General features: G+C 34.8%; 1 long non-coding RNA gene across 1 annotated transcript; it reads right to left on the bottom strand.

Annotated features, from left to right (window-relative positions):
- Nucleotides 1–1,015: 1,015 nt before the first annotated feature.
- Nucleotides 1,016–26,489, bottom strand: LOC145563742 (uncharacterized). Its single transcript, XR_014094590.1, has 3 exons — nucleotides 26,264–26,489; nucleotides 26,113–26,175; nucleotides 1,016–1,141 (listed from the first exon to the last, which is right to left on the bottom strand). It is a non-coding gene; the product is annotated as an uncharacterized LOC145563742 (long non-coding RNA).
- Nucleotides 26,490–27,639: the final 1,150 nt, after the last annotated feature.

The raw sequence follows: 27,639 nt of genomic DNA, 5'->3' as shown, positions 1-27,639 counted from the left end.
TACTGAAAAATGGGCAAGGATTAAATAAGCATTAAATATTAGTGAACATATTACTTCATATTGATGCGGGAGCATCCAAGATTTCCTTTCTTGATAGTTTTTAATGTTTCTTTAGATAGATTTTTGCTTACAAGTTTTTACCTTTCACTTGAAAGGGTTTTTCTTGTTTTAAGCACCTCAGGATTCCTTAATTAGTTTTTTTTTTTAATGTAGTTAGTTTAATATGGGTTACTAGGAATTCAAGTTAGAGCATAATTAGTTTTCCTAAACCTAATAGGATTAGGATTCTATCTATTTTATGTTTTCCTTGTAAAGCCTATAAATAGGCCACATAATCAGCAATAAAATTCAGAGTTTATTTTGGGAATTAATCCTTTTTAAGCGCTGCTCGTTTGATTGTTAATAAAAAAATCACTTGTTGCGACTCGTGATCATCTTCTAGTTGCGACTAGGAAGAGACCCTCTATTCTTGTGAGAATTAGAGTACTATCCATGTACTTTCATCCATAATAACCATCTTTTTCATCACTATAATTCACAAAGTCATTAAACCACAATCGTGGTTGCATTCTACACAAAATCGGACTAAAATCCGCATCACATATACAAGTAGTTTAAGGAGGAAAATAAAATGTGCACTAATAAAGAAACAAATAAGAGATTACCAACTATACAAGCAATCCTATAAAAAATTTCATTGAACAATCAAGCAGGTAAATACTATTGATTACTCTATTGTAGAATACCTTTAGAAAAAGCTGAAATAAATAGAATAGCCATCTTTTTTGAAATCAAACCAACGGGAATCCTAAAATCTCGTACCCCCGACCGCCACCTCTCTCCAATTGCTAACAATTAACAAACAACAGACCAACATAATTAACATCTACATAACTACATAGCACTTAATTTCACACATTGCATGTAAACAATAAAAAATTGCTGGGAAAAAAATGAAGGATACTGAAATATGTAAGGTCCACTCTCATGAGACATTCTAGAAGGATCATTCTGACCTTTTGAAAGATTTTTGAACAAAGCTTTGATTTGCTGCTTGTAATATTCAGCATCTTTCACATTACGACTATCCATTACACGAGTAATCATCGTTAGATACACCATTTTGTTCTACTTTTTACGGCTGCAAATCAAATCAAATAGCAACAAAAATCAAATAAATTGAATAAGAATTCGAAAATTAGCAAATTAGGGCTTCAAATTTCGGGAATTTCAACCAAAATGATGAACATTTAAATGCAAATTCGAAATGAATTCCAGAATTATTTGAAGGAGTTGATAAGTGCAATTAATAGATATATCAAGGATTACAATTATGGAGATAATTAGTTCATTCTATAGGGTCGTCAATGTTTGGTGCTAGATATGACAATTGATCTTTGGGTTAGTTGAGTAACCCAAAGCCTTATAGAATGGATCCTATGAGGTCACACACAAGAGTATTGGGTCAAACAAGTTAGAAGCCCATTATTGGGTCTCATGAGTTTATGACATGCTACATTGATTGTTGGGCTAGAATAGTTAGAAGGGCTTAATGTGTTTTGGGTTTGACGTGGATTTATTTAGAGATGTGATCTATAAATATAATCCATGCCTAGGGTTGTATGACAGAACAATTAACAGTTAATTGTGAATCAAGCAACCAAGACCAAAAACCCTAATTCTCTCTCTTTCTATTCGGCCCTCTCTCTCTCCTCCCTGTCCGTACGGCCCTCCTCCTTGGGTGGCGCGTGTGGTGGTGTCGTGGGTGGTTCGTGGTGTGCTCGTGACTCACATCTCCGTCAAAGGTTGATTGAAGTGTTCGATCATGACTAACTAGCATTAGTGGAGGTTTGATCCGTGCTCGTGGACCAAGTAGAGGAATCACGCTTGGGGTTCTTTATCTCCCTTTATTCTTGCTCGATCGCACGTGGAATCACGCTTCAAAGGTATTCATTCTAATTCTTTATGTGTTATGCATGATCTTGGGATTAGGTGCTATATGTATATGATTCATGTTTCCGCAATATGTACCTATAAAATCCTACAGTGGTATCAGTTAGCCTATGCATGTACATATATTGAATATTAATTCTTTGATATTCCATAATTTTAATTCAATTAGGAGGGAGAATAATTTAATTATGGGTCAATTATTATTTTAAATGTGATTTAACAATATAGAATCATTAAAAGTTGTTTAATTTGCTCCAAATTACCCATCAAAGATCCGAATTTTGCCCCTTAATCACTCGAAAAATTCGAACCCCCCACCCTAATTTTGCGAAAATTCGAAACCCTAAACCCTAATTTGTGAAATTTGTGTTTTGGTTTTAATTTGATTGTTATATGTTTATAGAATTTAATCTATTTGATTTCATGCTAAATTATGAATTTTTCATGATCAAATTATTTAATTTAAGAGTTAAATTAAATTGGGGATTAATTTCATGAAAAACCCTAATTTCAAGATTGAATATGATTTAATTTTGAAATTAATTGGACCACATTAAGATTAATTTAATTTTTACAAAATTGTTTTGTTTTTTATTTAAATTAAAAAAAAAGGTTTTAAAGCAGCGGTAACCGCGGCTGGGTGGCGCAGCCACGGCGGCTGCCGCTGCAGGTGGTCCGGAGGGAGGGCGGGGCAGCAGGCGTGTCAGGGAGGGCAGCAACAACAGCACCGTGCAAGGGCTGCGCGGCACTGCTGCTGCTGCTGTGCACCGCTGCAAACAGCGTACACCTCACGGTGTACGACCACCGTGGCTGGCTTCGGCTGGCCACACCACGGTGGCTGGTGCACGATTTTCAAAAAAACACGGTTTTCAAAAAAAAATTAAATAAAAGAAAATCAGATTTCGAAATTAAAATTAAAAGGATAAATTTTGATTTTGAAAAGATAATTAACAAAATTAAAATTGTTATTTTTGTTAAGTTTGGATAATTATGGAGCAAAAGATTCTAGTTGGATAATGATTGATTTAATGAGATTATCCCATAATTATTTTGGATAATAATTGATTTAAAATTATGTGATTGGCTAGAAATTAGGATAGAATCTCCTAAATTAGTTAGGATAACCATGGAAAATAAATATGATTTATCTTCCATAATTAAAATATGATTTTATTCTATCTCTTACCTTAAATAAAATATATGATATTTTATGATTGGTTAGAAATAATATATGATATTATCTAATTGCAGTAATTAATTAATTAATTAAAAATATGAGATATTTTGTGCCATGTTTCCTTAATTATGATCATTCGATGTTGTAGTTTAGGAAAGCATGATGAGTGATTTATTATGTGGCACTTTATAATATATGATATTATTTATTGCTATATATAGACTAGTATGGCCCATAGATTCTAAATACAATCTGCGCATCGTTTCGTATTTTTGTAATCTAAATATGGTCTACGTATTGTTAAGTATTTTTGTAATTTTATTTTATTTTATTTAAGTAGTAGATAGAATAGAATAATATTACAGGTTGCAGTTGATCTAAGAAGCCAATGGAGTGGAGGCCCAAAGGAATAAGATGGATGAGATCCATGAAGATTCAAGTGGGAGCATTTTTCTGCTTTATTAGTTTTCTTAGGATTAAGGGGTCATACTATGTCATGTTTTACTTATGCATTAGTAGATTATGCATGTTAGATTTATTTTATGTTGATTGATGATGCGTTAGTGTTCATTAAATAATCACAACATAATAAATCTAGGTCCCGATAATATTGAGGTTGCTTTTCCAATTGAAAACCCGATGAAACCTTTGATATTTATGATGGGTCATGCCAAAGGTAGGTGTCATATTATATCTTGGGAAAGTTGGGGTAAATCAAGTTTTACATTTTAATTGGTTATACTCAACAAGGTTACCTAAAGAGTTTAGAACCTTGAAGCAAGGGTAATAATTTAACATGTGATGAGTAATTATTCAACCAAGAATTACAAGAGTTGTAATCAGTAAAGAGTTTACTCACCTTTAAAATGTAATGGTTGATGGTAGGGCCAAAGTCCAGTCAATTATTACACAAATAAAGGGTCTTGGAATCATTTAATTCAATAGGGATCATTTTAATATTGAATAAATGCTTTAAAGTTAGCAATTTAAATCGTTTATGGTACTTTAAAATTATTAAACATAATTAATGAACTTTGCCTCGTTTTGTTTTTGTTTGTAGATGAATAACTATAATGACAACACTATTTTGCCAACGAAACTAAATTTAAGGTTGAATCTTAGAAACTTCAGGGGAATGGGAGAACGAGTTGAGAAATGTTCTCATAAGCCAAAAGCTTGAATCTCGTTTATATATACCTGTTGAGGGCAAGTATACTAAAGGTTATGATCCTGAAAGGCATGCGAAAATTGTTTCGGATGCAGAGAAAGTCAGGAATCTCATTTTAGAATCTATTCCAAATTGTTTGAAAAGAAGGTTCAGGCACTATGAGTTAACCAACTTGTGGGAATGTCTTCGTGCCATCTGTCGAGGTGGCATTGGGGCATTAGGAAGTGGAGGTGGAAACATCAACGACCACAATGTAAGAGAGGTCGTTAATTCGATCCCTCAGATTTACTACTCTTGGACTGACATCATAAGGTATGAGGCTTACAATGTTCATTGTAAGATAATGGCTAAGAAACTCATGCCTGGTCAGTCAGTAAGGACCCATGTCACTGAAATGATTGATTTATTCAATCAGATGGACGTCCTTGGGAAACCGTTTGATGATGACTCCGCGCATGACATAATCTTGTTCTCACTCCACGATGGATTTGATATAGTCAGGCTCACTCATAATGATGAAGGCTCGACTGTGACATTAGTCAACCTTTTACTCAACCATGCTAAGGAGTACCTGAAAAGGAGACAAAGCGAATGCTTCTATTGTGGTGATTGGCTTCGCCATACACCAGGGTGCCCCATTATACACCAGTGAAAACAGAAGGTAAGGAGTTACTTGATGTTTTTGTTGTAGAAATTAATCTTACTTATTCTTCAACTTGGGTATTCGATATCGGTTGTGGTGCTCACATTGTTAATAACATGCAGGGCCTTAGAGGGAGTAGGACGTTAGAAAAAGGGGAAGTCACACTTCGAGTAGGAAATGGAGCAAAAGTTGCTGCACTTGCTATTGGAAACTATCATTTGAGACTTCCATCTGGTCTTATTTTGGTGCTTAATAAATGTTATTATGTTCCAACTATTACCAAAAACATTATTTCAGTTCCTGTTTTAGATACTGAAGGTTTTTCTTTTGAAATAAGAGACAAATGTTGTTTTATTTCTAAAGAGAATATGTTATATGCTAACGCTAAATTAATTAATGGTTTGTATGTCTTAGATTATACAACTCATGTCTACAACATAGATCATAAAAAGCAAAGAACAGATGGATCAAACCCAACTTACCTATGGCATTGTAGGCTTGGACATATTAACCAAAAGCGCATCCAGAAATTACATAAGGATGGACTCCTTTCAACATTTGATTATGAATCATTTGAAAATTGTGAGTCATGCTTGCTTGGTAAATGACTAAGTCACCTTTTACGGGTGTAGGTGAAAGAGCAGGTGACCTTTAGGGACTCATACATACGGATGTGTGTGGACCAATGAGTTCAAAAGTTAGGGGTCAATATAGATACTTCATTACTTTTACTGATGATTTAAGTAGATTTGGTTATGTTTACTTAATGAAGCAGAAGTTGAAAGCCTTTAAAAAGTTCAAAGAATTCCAGAATGAGGTACAAAAAAAACTTGGGAAAACAATTAAAGCATTACGATCTGATCGTGGTGGTGTATATTTGACTCAAGAATTTGATGAACATCTGATAAATTGTGGAATTCTTTCACAGTTAACTTCTCCAGGGACACCACAGTTGAATGGTGTGTCAGAAAGGAGGAATAGGACCTTACTAGATATGGTTCGGTCCATAATGAGCTTTACTGATCTTCACATATCATTCTGGGGATATGCATTAGGAGCAGCTGCGAACATACTAAACAAAAGCCCATCCAAAGCAGTTGAGAAGACACCATATGAATTATGGACTGTAAAAGTTCCAAAGTTGTCTTATCTCAAGGTTTGGGGTTATGAAGTCTATGTAAAACGTTTACAAAGTGACAAACTCGGCCCTAAATCAGACAAATGTTTCTTTGTGGGTTATCCCAAAGAAACAAAAGGGTATTACTTCTACAATCGCAAAGATGACAAAGTGTTTGTTGCTCGTGATGGTGTCTTTCTAGAAAATGAATTCTTCTCTAGAAAGCCAAGTGGGAGTAAAGTAGTTCTCGAAGAAATTCGAGACGAGCAACAAATGGATGTGGATAACACCACATCAGAGGCGAGGGCGCATAATCATGCGTTGGAGCAAGCTAATTCGACTAGCGAGACTCATATCGTCCCACTTGAATCTAATTCTTGCGAAAATCTTCAAAGAGTTGAAGAGAACATTTCTATTGTTGCTCCTACCCCACATAGGTCTGCCAGAATCAGAAACAAACAGTTTGTTGAAGTTTTGTTAACTGAGGATTCTGAAATCTTCTTATTAGAGAATGAGGAACCTACAACCTACAAGCAAGCTTTGATGAGCCCCAACTCAAAAGAATGGCTTGAGGCCATGAAATTTGAAATGGAATCGATGTCTGAAAATGTTGTGTGGACCCTGGTGGACTTGCCTAATGGGGTAAAGCCTATTGGTTGCAAGTGGGTTTACAAGATTAAAACAGACAAGGATGGAAATGCCTACATCTATAAAGCAAGACTGGTTGCGAAAGGGTACAGACAGATTCATGGTATTGACTATGATGAAACCTTTTCTCCAGTAGCAATGCTTAAGTCCATTCGGATTCTTCTAGCGATTGCTGCATTTTTCGATTACGAAATTTGGCAGATGGATGTCAAAACCGCCTTCTTGAATGGGTTCTTGATGGAGGAAGTGTATATGACACAACCTGAGGGTTTTGAGGATCTAGAAAATCCTGGAAAGGTATGCAATCTTCAGAAATCCATTTATGGATTGAAGCAAGCATCAAGGAGTTGGAACCTTCGTTTTGATGAAGCAATCAAACATTTTGGTTTTCTCAAAAGCGAAGAGGAACCTTGTGTATACAAGAAGTCCAGTGGGAGCAGCATAGTTTTCTTAGTCTTGTATGTACATGACATACTTCTCATGGGGAACGACATACCAATGCTTGAGTCAGTCAAGGAATGGTTGAAGAGTTGTTTCTCCATGAAAGACTTGGGTGACGCCGAGTACATACTGGGAATCAAGATCCATCGAGACAAGTCTCGAAGGATGATTGGATTGATTCAAGAGACTTATGTTGATAAGGTTCTTGACAAATTTTCAATGAAAGACTCTAAGAGAGGATTTCTCCCCATGTCTCATGGCATTACGCTCAGTAAATCTCAATGCCCTAAAACGCCAGAAGAGATGAGACGTATTGTTGATAAACCTTATGCTTCGGCAATAGGGTCAATCATGTATGCTATGATATGTACAAGGCTGGATGTTTCATATGCTCTAAGCATGTGTAGCAGATTTCAGGCGAATTCAGGAGAAGCACACTGGACAGCTGCCAAGAACATCCTTAAGTACTTGAGAAGGACTAAAGGAATGTTTCTAGTATATGGCGGCGAAGATGAGTTGGTTGTCAAAGGTTATACGGATGCGAGTTTCCAAACAGATAGAGATGATTTTAAATCCCAGCCTGGATACATCTTTTGTCTGAATGGAGGAGCAGTGAGTTGGAAGAGTTCGAAGCAAAGCACTGTCGCAGACTCTACTACAGAATCAAAGTATTTAGCTGCTGTTGAAGCAGCTAAGGAGGCTATTTGGATTAAGAAATTCCTTATTGAGATGGACATTGTACCAAGTGCTCAAAAAGGGATTGAGTTGTATTGTGACAGCAATGGCACCATTGCTCAATCAAAGGAGCCTAGGTCACACTTCAAATCCAAACATGTTGAGAGGAAGTATCATCTCATTCGAGAAATCGTTGGCAGAGGAAATGTCAAGATGTGCAAAGTTCATACGGATGAGAATATCGCTGATCCACTTACTAAACCCCTTCCATTGCCTAAGCATGAGAAACATGCTAATGCAACTGGATTGAGGCTAATAATGTAATTTAAGTTGTATTTGTTTTTAGAGAAAAACTTATTACATATGTAATACATTCATTGGCAAAATTATGTTTAATCAGAAATTCATCATTTCTCTTTTTTAATTATGGTTTTATGATAATAAATAAAATGACCAAAATAATTATGGATTGATGGGCTCATCAGGTTAATTTGTTAATGACCTGGTGAATGAAACCCCATAGGTGAACAAAATCCATATATTATTCCAGTTCCTAGTCCGGAGTCATTAAAGTGGACATAAATGATCTCTTTAAAATGGACTAGCATGTAAGATTGATTGTATAGCGTAGTTTCATGGGCTATAGGGGCATAGTGATGATGCTCGGTCAATCACATGGGTATGCATGAATGATGCATGATCGAACTATAGACCTACTTTGAAGCTCAAGTATAGAGCTTCCGGATATATTATTGGATTCCTTTGACATGAGTGGAACACTGATTCCGTTCAATGATTGATTTAACAGTAGTACACTTAAACGTCTGCCCGTAACTGGAGATTATAAAGTGTGTTTCCCGGTTACTTCATGAGTTGAGTGGGATCTTTGGTTGCCGCAAGATTGGATTGAGTCTACCTATTTAATTAGGAATGTATCTTGGCCCCTTGAGGAGGGAGAATTCAGAAAATGCATGGCCGTGCTCAAATGGATTACATAGTAATCATTTGTTTTGTAATTCTAACTCAGTTTCTCAAGAAAAGATTTGTAGATTGATATGATCACGACATGAGATGCAATCATATTATCAAATCGACACACATTGACTTAAGGAATTTGAATATTGTGCACTTGTCTCAGACAAGTGGGAGATTGAAGGAGTTATGTCTTCGATAAGTGCAATTACTAGATATATCAAGGATCACAATTATGGAGATAATTAGTTCATTCTATAGGGTCGTCAATGTTTGGTGCTAGATATGACAATTGATCTTTGGGTTAGTTGAGTAACCCAAAGCCTTATAGAATGGATCCTATGAGGTCACACACAAGAGTATTGGGTCAAACAAGTTAGAAGCCCATTATTGGGTCTCATGAGTTTATGACATGCTACATTGATTGTTGGGCTAGAATAGTTAGAAGGGCTTAATGTGTTTTGGGCTTGACGTGGATTTATTTAGAGATGTGATCTATAAATATAATCCATGCCTAGGGTTGTATGACAGAACAATTAACAGTTAATTGTGAATCAAGCAACCAAGACCAAAAACCCTAATTCTCTCTCTTTCTATTCGGCCCTCTCTCTCTCCTCCCTGTCCGTACGGCCCTCCTCCTTGGGTGGCGCGTGTGGTGGTGTCGTGGGTGGTTCGTGGTGTGCTCGTGACTCACATCTCCGTCAAAGGTTGATTGAAGTGTTCGATCATGACTAACTAGCATTAGTGGAGGTTTGATCCGTGCTCGTGGACCAAGTAGAGGAATCACGCTTGGGGTTCTTTATCTCCCTTTATTCTTGCTCGATCGCACGTGGAATCACGCTTCAAAGGTATTCATTCTAATTTTTTATGTGTTATGCATGATCTTGGGATTAGGTGCTATATGTATATGATTCATGTTTCCGCAATATGTACCTATAAACTCCTACATTATTAACTGAATTAGAGTAGTTTAGCAACAAAATCTGTCGTTAGTATAACCAATAGTTTAATAGTTTAGAAGAACCGCAAATTGATTATACTAACAAGAAAACTTTGAAAAACCCTAGATTTTAAAATTGATATTCGATTATTAATTACAAGAAAGAAAACCTTACCTCAAAAGTCGTTTCAATGGAGAAGAGAAAGCCCAGAAGCCGCAATTAAAGGGAAATGATTATGAGATTAAAGTTGTGAAGCCTCTTCAATGGAAAATTTACACGGTAAGGGAATTGGCAAGAACCATTATACAATTGGAAAAGCTGGTTCTTTGCATGCTTTATGAGGAGAGACTACTTGAAACACGCTCCAATGGATCAGAAGAGATATAAATCTCAGTATACCTTGAAAACTCAATGGCTCAGGGAGGAGATTAGGAGCGAGAAAATGGGCTGTATTTACACTTTTTGAGGGTCAAAAAGGTCCGAGAACTGTAGATTAGAAATGTCTTAACAATTTGAGGGGCAAAAAGGTCCGACCACTGTAGATAGGAAATTTATTACTCCCTCTATCCTTTTATTACATGCCTATTTCTCATTTTACACGGGAATTAAAAAAGTTAAAGATTCCTTATAACTAATAATTGAGAGTATTAATATGCATGTGGGGTTAGATAGAGATAGAGAGAAAGAAAGAAAAGTGGTTGGGAATTAAGAGAGAGAAAGTATTGGGAATTGATGTTAAAGTACAAAAAAGAAAAAGAAAAAGTAAAAGGATGACAAATCATCAAAAAGATAATAATATTGTAAAAAAGTACAACCTATAAATAGAAACAGACACTTAATTTTGATGACCCAAAAAAGGAATACAGGCATGTAATAAAAGGTCGAAGGGAGTAACAAAAAGGCAATCCTTATTTAGGTGTTGGGGCTTTTACAGGTTAGGGATTTGGGAAAACCGTTGCCCTTAACTTACAAGGGTACCGGTTCCCCACTTCCCCCTATGAACATGTTCTTTTTTTTTTAATGCTTATTTGTGTTTTTCTACTAGTGGACTAGTGGTACGATGTTAATTACAAATAAATCTTACAATCGCTATAAAGTATTTATATTATAATAGTGTTACGGTTTAATAATGACTCCTAATATTATAGTTTATAATCATGTGGTACCTTAAATTAAAGTGTTACAATAAAGTGCTACTTAATATCAAAGTGTTACAATCAAGTGTTACTTAATATCAATGTGTTACAATCAAGTGCTACTTAATATCTAAGTGTTACAATCAAGTGTTACTTAATATCAATGTGTTACAATCAAGTGATACATGATGTCAATGTGTTACAAAAGTGTTACTTGTAAATTAATTAAGGTTCTAACATTCAAAGTGATACCATTTGGTGTTACCTAAGGTCAATTTTGTAGTAGTGAAACATGAGCAAAATTATGCCACTCATGACTTGGAGTTAGGAGCAGTGGTGTTTGCTCTCAAAATCTGGCGACACTACTTGTATGGTGTGAGATGTAAGGTTTACACAGACCATAAGAGTTTAAGATACATATTCACACAGCAGGAATTGAACATGAGGCAAAGGAGATGGCTTGAGTTTATACACGACTATGATTTGGAGATCTTGTATCACGAAGGGAAAGCTAACAAAGTGGCTGATGCTTTGAGTGGGAAGACGAGCCATGCGGTAAACATGATGGTTTTGACCAAGGAGCTCTATGAGGAGTTTTGGAAGTTGAACCTAGAAGTAGTAGAGCATGGACAAGTTGATGCCCAACTGAATGCACTCTCTGTGGAACCAACCATATATGATGAAATTCGGGATAAACAAACAACAGATGAATGGTTGACCAAGGTGAAGAAAATGAAAGAAGAAGGGGTAGCAACTGAGTTTGTAATTGATGATAATGGAACTGTGAAGTACAAAGGAAGGTTGTGTATCCCAAAGGATGAAAATCTAAAGCGAAAGATTTTAGAAGAGGCTCACAACACACCGTATTTTGTACACCCAGGAGGAGATAAGCTTTATAAGGATCTTAAGCAGTACTTTGGTGGCCTAATATGAAGCGAGAAGTAGCAGATTTTGTTACAAAGTGTTTGACTTGTCAGAAGGTAAAGATTCAGCATATGAGACCAAGAGGAAAATTACAATCCTTGGAGGTACCTGGATGGAAATAGGAGTCAATTTCCATGGATTTCGTGATGGGATTACCACTTACCAAGACATCAAAGAACACCATATAGGTTATAGTGGATCGTTTGACTAAGACAGCTAGATTTATAGCCATGAAGGATACTTGGAGTTTGCAACAATTGGCAGATGCTTATGTGAGGGAAATAGTCCGTCTGCATGGAGTTCCTAAAGATATTGTATCTGATAGGGATTCGAGATTTTTGTCTAATTTTTCGGCAAAGCTTCAAGAGGCATTTGGGACTTTACTCAAGTTTAGTATTGCATTTCATCTTGCCACTGACGGTCAAACAGAGAGAACAATTCAGACTCTCGAAGATATGTTAAGGGCATGTGTGATGGATTTTGGTGGATCGTGGGATAAGCATATTCCTATGATAGAATTCTCATATAACAACATCTACCATGCTAGTATAGGGATGGCACCTTATTAAGCTTTGGAGGAAGTGTAGGAGCCCATTGTGCTGGAGTGACATAAATGAATCATTGACCTTAGGGCCGGAAATGATTGAAGACACTATGAAACAAGTGCGACTCATTCAAGAAAACATGAAAGTAGCCCAAGACCGACAGAAATCATATGCAGATCAGAGTAGAAGGGTGTTAGAATTTGAAGTTGGAGAAAAAGTTTTACTAAAAGTCTCACCAACAAAGGGGGTCATGCGATTTGGGAGGAAAGGGAAGCTAAGTCCACGGTATATTGGCCCGTATGAGGTACTAGAACGAGTGGGAGAGGTGGTCTATCGATTAGCGTTACCTATGGAGTTATCAAATGTCCATAACGTTTTTCATGTATCCCAACTCCGAAAATATGTTCATGACCCTACCCATGTTTATTCAACCTGAATCAATAGAGTTAGATGGGACCTTATCTTTTGAAGAGCATCCAATTAAAATCCTTGACACTAAGACAAGAGGTACCCGTAACAAAGTGGTCAAGCTAGTTAAGGTCCTATGGTCAAATCAAGTTTCTGAGGAGGCAACTTGGGAAGCTGAGGATGACATGAGAAAGCGTTACCCTGAGCTATTTCGTGAGGTATGTCAAGTTTCGAGGACGAAACTTTTTCTTTGAGGGGGGTAGTATGCGACACTAACATCCTATACTTTCTTTTACTAACATTTTACCCACGTTATTGTTATGAGTTCTAGTTAAAGTTATTAACTAACAGTAAAGTTCGAGGACGAACTTTGTTTTTAAGGGGGAGTACATGTAATACCCCGTAATTTTATAAATATATATACGTATATTATTTTAAAAATTATTTACATATATATATATTATGTTCATAACAAGACATTTCATACGACATAATTACTATCAATAGTACTATTATCTTTGCCTTTGAAGTTATTTCTTAAGCTGATTTTATTACTATTATCTCTTACATGTTTTTAACTCTTATTATTAAAATAAAAAAAAAAAGGAAGAGTGAGTTAATTAGGGAAAAAAAAATTTACGGTCATCATCCTCAACCTTTGCTATTCCCCTCATCAAGTGATGGTTAACAATTCAATCACCCCTATGAATGAATGACTCTTTACATTCATCAGTTACAATGTACCAAATCAGCAAGCATTAAATCTAAACTCTTCACTAACCCCTCTACATTGATATATATATACTCCCCTATTCTATCATCAACATCAAACTTTCAATTTCTCCAAATTCTGGGTTCTGATCTCGTATTCTTGGTAAGAATCTATCAGTCCTTCCTACTCTAAGCCTAAAATTCGAATAAATAAAAGATTAATTAATTAAGGAAAAGGTCACTATTGGAGCCGTAATTCTACAAGGTCGCCATATCTATTGTTGAAGCTATTGTTATTGTTCTTCTAATTCTTTCTCCATACTCCTCTTCTTCCTCAATTAATTCTGCAACTTAAAGTTTTCATGGGATTTGATTATGTATCTTTTTATTTTGTTAAAAAAAAAAAAAAAAAAACAAAAAAACAAAAAAAAAACCTTTGTGTTAAGTGCTTTGTTTTTTTTTTTCGTGAAAATGGAATATAAAAGCTCCTCTTTTGTTTTTTTTTTCTATTTTTGTTCTTTCTTTTTCTTTGGTTTTGGAAACTTGTACGCAGTACTTGTTTCCTTCTTCTTTTTATTTTATTTTATTATTATTATTATTATTATTATTATTATTATTATTATTATTATCATCCTACTTTTCCTTACCTTTGCATTAAGATTGTGTACAAGATCGAGTTAATATATTGGTCATACTAACTTAGGTTTTTTTTTATATATATCCGCTTGTTGATAGACGAAGGCTACATAGGTGATTGCTCGGAAAATTAGTAGGACAAAATTATGTGCTATCAAGGTAATTTTCGATGTCCATCAAGAACTTAGAATCCCGTTAGGAAACCATTTTGATGCGATTATGTGGTAGACGACGTGTTCTATGAATAAATTATGAGTATATATGTAGTTTATTCTATAAACTTTATAAATGGTTTTCATTAAAGTGAATGACAACACTTTTACTAGCTACTACTACTATATACGTTTATGATAATATTGATTTCTTTTTGGTATTGATACTTTGGGTATGTTGTTTCGAATATGATGTTTGATACGACGATTTTATACAATATACGATGATATTTGATTTCTTCTAAAAGTGATTTGGGCATTATAATTTTTTTTATAAGTATAATCTTGGATTATATGTGAATTTTATGACTAAGTGTTTATTTACAAGAATTTAAAATATAATAATTTTAAGAAGGGAAATGAAACCCCCAAAAGGGTGAAGAACAGGTTGCCTTACTAGATGTTGTTCTATTAGTGCACATATGTGGATACCCAATAGGCTTCTAGTAGGTTTAGTACTACACTTTCTATCGATTACCTTTCATGAGTCTTCCTCCTAATACTTTTGGTGTACAGTAAATTGCGGTTACCCATTAGATTAGTGAGGGGTGTGCACACTAGGGACATTATGTTGACATATACTTGGCCAACACAGGGTGATGCACAACCCTTGTAAGTAGGTGGTTACTCTGAGATTAGTCTCGGCCTACTAGCGTTCTTTTTCCCTTTCTTAAATATAAGTTATAAGTAAATTTGCATGGTTATGTCATTTGTTACCTGTGCGAGTGCTTAACTTGATTATATTAATTTATTTTATTATTTCACGTACAAAAATGTTTTCAAAACAAAATTATTTATTTTACGAGATGGAGTCGTAATTACTCAGTTTATCTGATTTTGGAGTTTCTCCTTGTGTTTCCTATTTAATTTTGTAGGTTGGTAAGAAGGGTTGGTTCGAGTGAGGATGTATCATAGAATAAGACTATTTTTCCTTGTCGTCACTTAATATACTTTTGGTTTAAGTTTTATGTTAAGTTTTGGTTTGTAATAATTTATACTTGTTTTAAACCACCTAGCTATGGTATAATAGTTTAATGTTAAAGCCAAAACATAATCCAAGAAAATAGCAAAGGGAAAAGGACTGACAATCAAAACTCCCAAGCCTAATGCAACTACCTCAAGCCATCCACGAGTCATCCTGACAATGACGAGGATGAGGAGGAGAAAGAAAAATAAATGGAACGAAGTGCAAAGAAGCTGAAAGGCCTAAGTACTTCAGCCCAAGGAACCTCGGCAAAAGAAAAATCTCTAGGGAAAGTGAAAGTTGGTCCCTGATCTGAGCCGAAAGACTCAGAAAACCAGCCAAAGTCTAGGAGACCTGCTCATATTGACAGCAGTCCTGATTGCGAAGAATTCGGCTGCGAGGCAATGGAGCTAGATCGGCAGACTGAATAAATAGAGTTGACCGAAGGAGACTCTTAAAAATGCGTCACCATCGGGCTGGATCTCGATCCGAATGTCCGGGTGAAGCTCATCCAACTCCTTCGGAACAACAGAGACGTGTTTGCTTTCTCGGCAGCAGACATGCCCGGGATAAACCCGAACCTCATCTCTCACAAGCTTAACGTCGACCCTACCTGTCGGCCTGTTAAGCAAAAGAAGTGGAACTAAACTGAGACATCGCAGTCGAGGTTAAAAAGTTGTTGGACGCAGGTTTCATCGAACCCTATCAATATTCAAAGTGGTTGGCTAATCTGGTGATGGTTCAGAAGGCTAATGGCACCTGGAGAATGTGCGTTGACTTCACGGACCTAAATAAAACCTTCGAAGGACTTTTAACCCCTACCGAGGATCGATCAGCTAGTCGACTCGATAAGTGGGCATGCTCTACTTAGTTTCATGGACGCATTCTCGGGGTACTATTAGATCTTCATGCACCTTGACGACCGAGAAAAAACGGCATTCGTTACGAACGCCGGGGTGTACAATTACAAAATGATGCCCTTCAGATTGAAAAATGCGGGGGCAACATATCAAAGGCTGGTAGATCAGGTCTTCGCCGAGCAAAAAAGTCGTAACATGGAAGTCTACATTGACGATTCTTCGTTAAAAGCAAAGAGGACAAAGACCATGTCACGGACCTGGCCGAAACCTTCGCCACCTTAAGAAAGCACCAAATGAAGCTGAATCCGAAGAAGTGTGTGTTCATCGTGAAGTCAGGAAAGTTTCTTGGCTTCATGGTCAGCAAAAGAGGGATTGATGCCAATCCCGCCAAAGTGCAAGCAACACTCAATCTTCCCAAGCCGAAAATAAAGAGGGATGTTCAACGGCTCACCGGGAGAATGGTCGCCTTGTTTAGGTTCATCTCTAGAGCCTCGGACAAAGGGTTGCCCTTCTTCAAAGCGCTGAAGCTCCCAAAAACAAAAGAGCTCATCTGGGAAGATGAGCAAATAGAAGCCTTCAAGCAGCTTCAGGAGCATCTAGCTCAATTCCCGACACTGGCTCGTCCAGCCGAAGGAGAAACTATGTACTTATACGTGGCGATCAGCCCAGTCACTATAAGCGCAGTGTTGCTAAGGGAAGAAGAAAAAGTTCAGCAGCCGATCTATTTCGTCAGCCACACTCTGACGGATGCCGAGACTCGCTACCCCCTACTCGAAAAAGTTGCATATGCAGTAGTAGTAGCCGCTCGGAAGCTGAGGCTATACTTTGATTGCCATCAAATAGTGGTCCTAACTGATCAACTACTGGAAAAAGTCCTCAGCGAAGTAGAAAAATCTGGTAGGCTAGCGAAGTGGGCCTTCGAGCTCACAGGGTTCAGCATCAGCTACCAGCGAAGAGCAGCCATCAAGGCTCAAGCTCTAGCGGACTTCTTGGACAAATGCTCGTACCAGGAGAATTCGTGAAAATCGGGAAAAAGAAGGGTACTCTAAAAATCAAAGAAAACCAAAGAAATTTCGAAGAAAATTACCTTTATCTGAAACGGAATTTGCCGATCTACAAGTTCAGAGCAACGAATTTTTGTTTCGAGGTCTAAATCTCAGAGATTAAACGGAAATTGGAAATCGGGTAACGATGGTTGCGCGAGTTTGAGTGTGGTTTATAAGGAAATGAGGAGAGAGAGTGGGATAAGTGGCTTAAATTTCCAGAAATGGAATTCTAGTAGTCCGCTCCTCTAAAAACCCCCACTAACTCACCTTAAAGTAACCGTTAAACACACTCCCTCCAATTAACTTCCTACTAAACCTTCCAACTTCCTTAATCACTCTTTAAACAGCCGCTATTTCACTAATAACTGCCAAATTCAAATTGTTTAATTAAATCATTTACTTTCCTCCATTTTGCAAGTTGAAACCCGACCGGTCATGCTTCCAAATCGGGTCTGGGAGGCAAGTTGTTTGGGTCCAATTTACTCTAATTGGGCCAGTCCATAAATGATTCAATTACAAAGCCCAAGGTCAAAGTTTAGCTCTCCAATCCATGTCAAGTCAGGTCAAAGGCCCAGTCAACATGGCAAGCTCACTTGGCTCAAGGCCCATTTCTCCTATTATGCAAAGGTATAAAAGCCATCAATATTATCTCTCTACATTCATTCACTTCAAGTCTCAATCAATTAATACTCTTGCATAGCTTTCTCTCTTTAAAAACACTGTACTGACTTCGGCATTGGAGGGGCCTTCCTCGGCACAACCCTCGAGGTCAGCTTACGTGTGTTTGCTGTGCAGGAAACCCTCGGCACAGCCATCACTTGGACCAAGTTCAGTCTTCAGCCCACTAGAAAGGACCAGTTCGAAGGTCTCATTGTTTTCACCCGAATTATGTTTTAAAATTTGGCAAATAGATATATAAAAAAAAATATCTATATGTATCTAAATAGGTAATCATCTTTCAAAAAAAAAATCTAAAAATATAGGAGTCGAAGACTTAATTTTGAACAAAGGAATTTAAATAAAGTCTAGGAGTTCAAATTGTTAAATGTCAATGAAACATTAAATCATTCATCCAATTATGAACATTTAAAGCAACAAATGTTTCAAACGTGGATAGATTTATACATTAGTGATATGCATTTGAGAATATAATTATAACTTTATAATTATTTTATAAGTAGTCAATTAATGCAAGGATTTTTAAAATACAAAAATATATCTTGCGGAGGGAACCCGGTGCATCGCCCGGAGTACATATCTATATCTATATACTATACTAAAATAAGGTACACTAGTTCCATTGCTGCCACGTGTCCTTGTCTAAGTTTTTTTTTTTTTTTTTTTTTTTTAATACTCAATATATAAATATTTGAAAATATATCTTCTCTGTTAGAATATAAGATAATTATATTCCGTATTTATGTATGTCGCTTAGTTTTGTTAAGTAAATATTCTTGTGCATAATATTAGCTATAATCAGTTTCCTTAAGTTTAGGCTAATTATGCTCTTGTAATTTGTATATAATCCATACGTTCCTAATGAGAAGGCAAGGATTCAAACTCTTTCATGGTATTATTTTATTTTAGATCCTAAAATCCCTAACAATTTGCCTATCTTCTTCCCCACCTCTTTCTTCTTTCCGTTGCTCTTTAACAAACTAATCTGATTAGCTACAATTATGCACAAGAATATTTACTTAACAAACTAAGCGATATACATAAATACAGAATATAATTATCTTATATTCTAACATTCTCTTACTAATAAACTAAGAATACATATATATCTTGTAAGTACTGTATATATTTTCTGAAGATATAATTAAAAAATTTACCATGTATGACTAAGTGATAGAAAAGGATGACAAGTGAGACGAGTAATGAAGCTTAAATTTGCTATGTGGCAAATCTATTAGAATATTTTAATTATTGAAGTTGAGTACTTTATTTTTTTTTTTTTAAGAGTAGACTTTGTGTCATTATTGTTTATTACATTGAATAATAAATTGAAGGGATATTGTCATTATTACTATGTGCCAAATCTTAGTTTACGTACTTATATTATCCTTACAAAACTAAGCCCATTACCTATTTAACAAAATCATACTTCCTCCTTTTATATTTAATTGACACGTTTAATTTAGGCACACATATAAAGGAGAGGAAAGAGAATGATAACGCAAGTGGGTTACACTAAAAAAACAAGATATAAAAGTTACCCAAAAAGAAACGTGTCAACTAAAACCATAAAGCAAGTGGGGTACATTAAAAGTTCAAGTACTTATATTACCTTTACAAAATTTATTCCATTACCTATTAACAAAATCGTATTAATCAGGTTTAAAGTTACTCAAAAAAATTACACTAATTAGCTAAAAGTTACCCTAACACTATTTCATGTACGCTGATATTATTGTCAACTTTGTTTACGCAGAAATAAATTATTGTATGAATTTTTTGATCATATAGAAAGATATATTAATTAGTTAAGTTTCTTACGAACAATAGCTTCACTTTGTGAGCAAAATAAGAAAGCTAACAAAGTTACACCAAACTTAGGCTACAAATAAGAAATTAAAGCTAAGAAAGCTAACAAAGTTTGTGAGCAACTTTCCTACAAATGTTTATATAAAGGTAAACGATTTAAAATTTAAATGGTAAATAGATCTATTAGTACTCCCCTTGTAAGTTGTCAATCCACATTATAGAAATATTCATACGGAAAAAAATATATAATATTCATACATTATAAACAGTAGAGGATTTTAATTAAAATATTTCACTTAAGTTAATAAATATGCAATGATATAAATGTATGTAATATCTATAATATTATATGGTAGAAATTGTAAAGTAGATAGCTGTTAAAAATTTTATATTCACTATACAAATTGGGATGCATCCATATAAAGTATGAAATTATATACATACTGTTATTGATTCTTTATAGAAAAGAAATTTTAATTATTTCATACCTTAAAAAAAATTGAATAACTCATGAAGATGCATATGAGATTTCTAATCATTTTAAACTCAATATTAGCTTCTTAAGATACATGGTATGTTTGTTCTTTTAATGAAATAATTTAAAATAAAACATACTAATTTACTTGGAACCATATTTCACAAAGTTTGTTTGTTTATGATAGATCTACACATGGAGCCATATTTCACAAAGTTTGCAAGACTTATGAGAAAGGCTATTCTCATAGAGAAACGTCAACGACAGAAAACTAATGAACTCGGTAATTTATCGTTTTTCAATTAATCATTTTTTTACTTGTATTAAAAATATGTGAAACCTTATTCAAATATATATGGATGTATGGAACACAGAGCAAAATCAAGGAGAATGTCTAAGAGGATCAAATTCATTCAACATTGGGAGTAGATATCCTGCGAGAGACATTCAAAATGGTTAGGTTTATCCAAATTTGTCTCGATATATATACTTATATATCTAATTTAACAAGCTAATGACATTATTTATTCTTATCACCATTAAAATATATTGTTTGTTTATTTGTAATAGATCAATACTTGGAGCCATCCCAAACTTTACAAAGCTTGCAAGACAAAAGAGAAAAGCTATTATCATGGAAAAGCCCCAACAAAAGAGAACTAATGATCTTGGTAATGTATCATTTTCCATTGAGACGTGTTTATCTTTTATTTGAATTAAAAATTTGTCAAACTTGATTTGGGTATATATGAAAACATGTAACATAGAGTAAACACAATTAAAAAGTTGTGGAGGATCAAATTCATCCAACATTGGTTATATAATCCCCATGGGTGACATTACAAATGGTCAGGTTTATTCACTTTGTATTTTAACTGTACAACAGTTTTTTTAGTTCTTATCATCTATCATTTAATTAGCACTCTACACTACTCTATATGAAAAAAAAATGACTGATGTTGCTTTAAACATGTCTATACTTGATTGGATTTTTGATAGCTTTTGAGCCATGTATTCAATTTTTTCCTGGAAAAAACATACTTGTACAATATAACGCATAGTATTAATACTCTATAGATATTCCTTTGCCTACTAAATATTTTTCATGTATGAGAATTCAATCTAACCAATTAGCTATTCATTATTGCTAAAGCAAAGCATGTTCATAACCAAAACGGAGAAAAGAAAACATCCCAATTATGTGGTAATGCTCAAACCAAGACAAAGTTTGCCGATCAAACGTCGGGAAAAGAAATCAATTCTTATGAACAAGTATCCAAAAAGTTCAAAAGCAACATATCAAACCTGGACACAAATTTACATTTTGGCAAGTCCATAATTATGAACGATTAAGATGTATGAATTTTATGCTTTATAATTTTTATAGAACTTATTTTAATAACAGGTGATATTCACTCTGATTCGACACCGGATAATATACATTTTCACAACGATACTCAAGAAAATTAAGGTATGTTACTATAATTTATAAAAATAACAGAGTTTAGGTTGATTTCTCTTATGTATATTTATTGGTGCTGCTATGATTTTATCTTTCTTCAGCTTATAAAATTATAATGCTAAACACCAATAATTCTGAAAAGAAAAAAAAAATTATTTATAAGCTATTTGTAATTTGTGGAGCTTATTAAGAAAATAATTTCACCACTAAAATGTTGCGTTGTTTTATGTTTGATCATAATATTGGGACATTGGAGACCCGACATAAACTTGTCAATTTTGTGGTGCAATATTTTGGTATGAGAAAAGATTAGAGAAGCATCGAAACTCAACAAATCCAAAATACTCAAAGTGTTGTATGCAAGGAAAAGTGAAATTACCTCTACCAAAAGAACTATCACCACTACTTAGTGGATTTTTAAAGAACAAGGACCCTAAAAGAAGGAATTTTTTCGGAGAACATAAGATCTTATAATAATATGCATGCATTCACGTCAATGGGAGGAAAAATCGATTCAGTTATCAATCAAGGTCATGGACCTGGCCTTACACCTTGCGATTACATGGTCAGAATTATCATAGGATAAGAACTTCATTTTCATGGTGTATGAGCTTTGGAAGTATCGATGTTTGAGCTGGAATTGAAGTTATGGACAATACTGACATTTTTTTCCAATTTATCGTTATATCTCCGTCTAAATCAGGTGTAACGCCGTAAATTGACGAGAAAATATAAAAAAAAATTTGTTTCCCTTTATTTTTCAATAATTGAATCAACTAGCATGACGTGGCAAGGTTTTCATCAAATTATTATTTACGAAAATTGCCACTGTAATAAACACCCATGTTTCTTTGAGAAAACTGGGCTCCCTCCCAAATTAATTTGATGGACTATTAATTAGGACAACAAAATAAAATGGGTAGTGTTATATTTTAAGAAAAATTCTTTTATTGTATGATTAATAATAGTACTCCTATTGCTTTTTTATTTTTATTTATTTTAAAAAAGTTTTTATTATAACAAGAAAAAAATATATAGTAATAGAAATGAATTGAGTACATTTTTTTGTAGTAGTCACAATGTCTTTGATTTGGAATCACAAATTCTGTTATATTATGTACAGTTGTATGTTTAGGGTCAAACTACATCATTAACAAATGGGTCAAATTTAACTAAGGGCCTGTTCACTTCGGCTTAATTTCAGTTCAATTCAGTTCAGCTCCAATCAATTCAGTTCAGTTTAGTTCAGTTCAACTCCAATCAGTTCTATTCAGTTCATTTCAGCTCCTAATTTCCTTCTCTCATAAAAAGCATGCTTCTAAATCAAAAACGGGGTATACTTTATTTACTAAGGAGTACTCCATAAAATACAACACTATAACATCTCCAATGGTGAGACTCAACTTTGAGTATTGAAATACAAAATAAGTTGTTGTAGACACCCAAATGTGTCTCCCAAAAATCAAACCCAATGATGAATACCTTTCACGTCATTTGATTATCGAACGAAGTGAAAGTGTGGAAAGTCTAGTGATAAGGTTGTTTTTATTAAAATATCTTTCTTTCTGTTTTTGAAAACATTTCTTTTCTTACTCTATTTATAAAAATAGTCAGTCCAATTTAGTTTGGTCCATGAAAAGGGTCCAATAATAGTGTAGTTAGATTGGGTCGAAAAGAGCTTTCCTGCGATATAATATAAGCCCAATTCCGATGAGTGATGAGGAAGTTATGGCCTAAATATTAAATTGGGCCCGAAATGAATTTTATATGCGGCCCAATGATTTAGAGGAGGGCCTATTAATTATTATTCCTAAAGTTATTAGGATTGATTTTAATCTTCTAGAATATTTAGAAGGTTCTTTTAAATTCTAATGGAGTTAGGATTGATAATTATATTTTAAAGAGTTTTATTTGGAATAAAATAAGTGTTTTATGATAAACCTGATTTTAATTTGATAAACACGGAATTTGCTGCTTAATCATATTAAGAAGAGGATTCCGCGTACAAGCGCGTTTTATCTTTTAATTAGCGTCAAACTACATAGTCTGTCGCCTGGCGCTAACATCTGTCGCCTGGCGCTAATCCTGTCGCCTGGCGCTGAAGCGACAGATGCCAGTTTTATTCCGTATAGAACTTGAAGTATTTTCTATCGTTTCCGGACTATTTTTCTATAAATAGGGGTCGTATCTCCCTGTTTTCCATCATCAATAATAATAATCAACAATTCACAATCATCATCTCTCTATTCTCTCTCTAAAGCTAGAAGCTTCTTCTCTCTATTCTTTTTCTAAACCTTCCCTTTTACAAAATTCCACATACATTAGTTCTAGACACACCTAGCCAAATTCGAAGTTGCCTTCTCCCTAGACGTAAAAGGTTTATAATTTCTTAGGGTTTGGTCCCAAATCTCTATTTCAATTATTTGATTTAATTGTTTGTTTATTATTTTCCTTGAAGTTACTAACGCGTGTATTTTGTTATTAGAAAGAGATACGAGGCATCCAAGTAAGTAGTTTAATTGTTATAGAAATCATGCTTAGATTATTTTGTTAATTCCTAGTATCATGTTAGGATGTTTTATTGCTTCCTAGTATCATGTTTAGGGTTAACTAATATTTCTGATATTATGAATGTTTATGATGCTTCCTATTTCTTTTCTTTATGTCATGTTAGTATCATGCTAGGAATAAAGCTTTAATCTTTAACGCTTAGTGACATGCTAGGATTTGTTATTAATCTTGTTAGTATCATGCCTAGGATCTTGCTATTATTATTATGGTTTATTGAGAATATTATTATGAAGATGATGATTGTTATTGTTGCTTGATATATATTGTTGTTATTGCTTGATCACGCCCTCTCTTGCAGGTTTAAAGGGAATTTGTACTTGTAATCATGCTTAATAAGATAATTAATAATTTTGTTTAGGCTAATATGATTATAATTCAAATGATCGCCAATAATAGTTTTGTTTGTGCATTAAAATTCAACCAACATAGACTAAACAGGTTTAGGGTTAACCTATTGATTGTATGTTAGTCAGAAAGCGTACATCAATACGAGAAGGATAAAGTAGAGGCCTATTTAGGGCAGGTTCAATCTCTTTTAGGTTGGATTTGTACCTTCATCCCCGAATATCCAGTCATGGTTCCAGACCTATGGAGTTAGCGATCTCATGGATCGTGAAGGGGTGTAACCTTCACCCTGTGAACGGTTTACAAGTTCCTAAAACTTGTTGGCGACTCTTTTGCTCTAGCTTCCTTCCCTTTAGACGCCACTATGCTTAAGTGTATGATCACAGTGGGGCTCAAGTGTGGGATGCTTGAAATATTCCCTACAGTTTTTTTTTTTACCTCCAATGGTGACGCCCAACCCACTTCTTAATTTAGCAACGCATGTGAAGTCTAATTTCCAATGGTGAGACTTTCTAAAGTATACTAATGTCACTTTCAATTTATGGTCCACCAAATCATATTATAAGTTTTTTTAGGAAAAAATAAAATTAAAACTTAAATAAATTACAAAAAATATTATAATATTGATAAGGGCCCACACTTTTTGTTAAATGAGACTCAAAGTTGAGTATTTATACTTAGCAACTTTCTTTTGGAGTTGCCAAATTTAGATACCAACTTATTGGTATCCTTTGCAAAAAATACTCTCTCTCTCCTAAAGAAACTCCCTTAAGTCTCACAATTGGAGAAGGTCACTAAAACCTGAATTCAAGTTCAAATGAAAGGAGAATTCATCTATTTCAATCTTTTTTTTCCCCTAGAGAAAGATGGGAATTCTATTAATTATTAATGAACAATTACAAATTGTCAATTTCCACCAAGCTCATCAAACCTTGCGGATAGGACCCAAAAAAGCTATGTTCAATTTCATCTACAGGGGAAACTCTAGTCATAAAGTGTGCAGCAACATTTTCGTAGAGCCTCACCTTTTAATGTGATTGCAAGCAATATGAGCAAATACCCCTTTACCTCTTTAATGTCATCCACAATCAGGGACATAGGAGTTCCCCCCTAATCATTAGAGACTTAGAGCAAGTATCACTTAAAAATTCCATAGTGTCACATTCTAATTCCACACTATGGTATCCCAGCTCTAGCAAGATCAATCTCGAGCTGCGCAGCAAGCGCCTCTGCCTAAGGACCCTCTTTCACTCTTTGCACCGCAACAGCCAGGACTACCACTCTTTCATCCTTAATTACAGCCTCCATTACCATCTCCTTGCATCTGAAAAAGAGGACTTACAAAAAAAAATCCCAAATATAGAGGAATATGTATAACATTAAAAAATGATTTGATATTGGATGTTGAAAAGCAAAGTGTCAAATTACCCACAAATTGAGATAGAATCGGTAGAACATCACCTCAATTTCAATTGTTCCACCATCCAATAACACAAATTTATCATTAATTATTTGGAATTTCAATTTAAAACCAAAGCAACAAAATTGGTTCATGAAAAAAGAATAGATAGCATTTTAAGTTTTAAACAAATTACCTGAACTCTATCAAACATATCATCCATTGTCAACGATTTCCCACAGTAACACGAATCTTTCGCCTATTTATTCAACATAAACCCAAATTTAAATTAAGATTAAAAACCATGAATTTCAATGTTTCAATATATAGTGATGAACTGATGATACCTGGCGATTAAGAGAGCTTCAAGGGTTTTCGGGATGGCAGTTTCGACAGGACTGACAAAAATACAGGAGGAGGGACCTTCAACTTGAAAATCACCAGATTTAGTCAGGAGGCACAATGGTGGCTGATGACGCACCAACAATTGATGAAATGGAGATGGTTGGCAAGTATTTTTTCAGTTACCCATTGTTGGGAGAATGAGAGAGGAAGACAGTGACATGAATAAACTGTTCGTGGTTTTATTTATTTTATTTATTTTTTTTTGAAGGAAACTGTTCTAGGCTATTTTTTAGAGCGATTTTTTTTTTTTTTTTGAAATTTAAATTAGATAGGATGGGAGGGATTAGATGTATAGGCAGGAATGCATGAGAATCAAGAATGGGGGTTTTAGAGGCTCCTCATTCACTGACTCTGCAATTATATTATAGATAACTTTGTATTGTGCGACCTAAGCCAACACCTTCTCCAATATCAAACTACAGTACTCCGTAACAAATGAAGCATAATTTACTCTCTCTATTGTAAAAAAAATAATCTCATCATCAAATACGGTCTGCTATTTAATCCATGATTTCCATGGCTCTTCTTCTCTCTCTATTATTGAAATCAATCTATTTTGTTCAGCATCTTATGTGTAACACCCTAGAAATTCCTTTCTTTTAAAATACCTGTTTTGCCCTGTTTAAAACTTTAGATAGGAACATCTAAGATATTACCGCCACCGTGAAAACGGCTAAGGCAACTATCAAAGACACACGGCGGAAGACTAATTTCAAAACCATTCAAACAAGTCAACTTGAAAGGTCAACCAATGAAAGTAAAGTCAAAACCAAAGTCAAACGAAGTAAAATAAAATCAACCTACACCTTGGAACCACTGTAAGCCCTTAATTAAACCACATCAATTCAACTTAAAATTTTACGTTAGTCTCGCAATAGAAATATCATAATATAAATAAAGCAATAACACATCATATACTTATGGAAACTAGCATGATTCGCTCTTCACTCATGCCCATCATGGATGTGCTTCATCACCTGAAAAGCTTCTCTCACTTGTTTCCACTACTCTCCATTAAAAATGGGTCATCATAGGGCCAAGATAAAGACAAGGCCAACAAACACACAATCAGCAAAGCTGAGTACATAAGCGTATTTAATACACTAACATGCATTTACCTATCAGCACACAACTTACCTTGTTGCACCTGTTTTTCAAGCACACAACATTTTACAAAACTTCTCAACTAGACAACTACATAATTTGTTTAGCGTTGATTACGCATCGAACGGGTTTCCCAACTAACCTCCCCCAATAAATGAGGTTACTGACACGGGAGCTAACCGTGCCAGCATCAATAACCACTCGTAAGTGGCGA

The sequence above is a fragment of the Chenopodium album genome, chromosome 10 (genome assembly GCF_948465745.1).
Source record: "Chenopodium album chromosome 10, dcCheAlbu1.1, whole genome shotgun sequence".
Classification (NCBI taxonomy): Eukaryota; Viridiplantae; Streptophyta; class Magnoliopsida; order Caryophyllales; family Amaranthaceae; genus Chenopodium; species Chenopodium album.
This window is presented reverse-complemented; position numbering and strand designations above follow the sequence as displayed.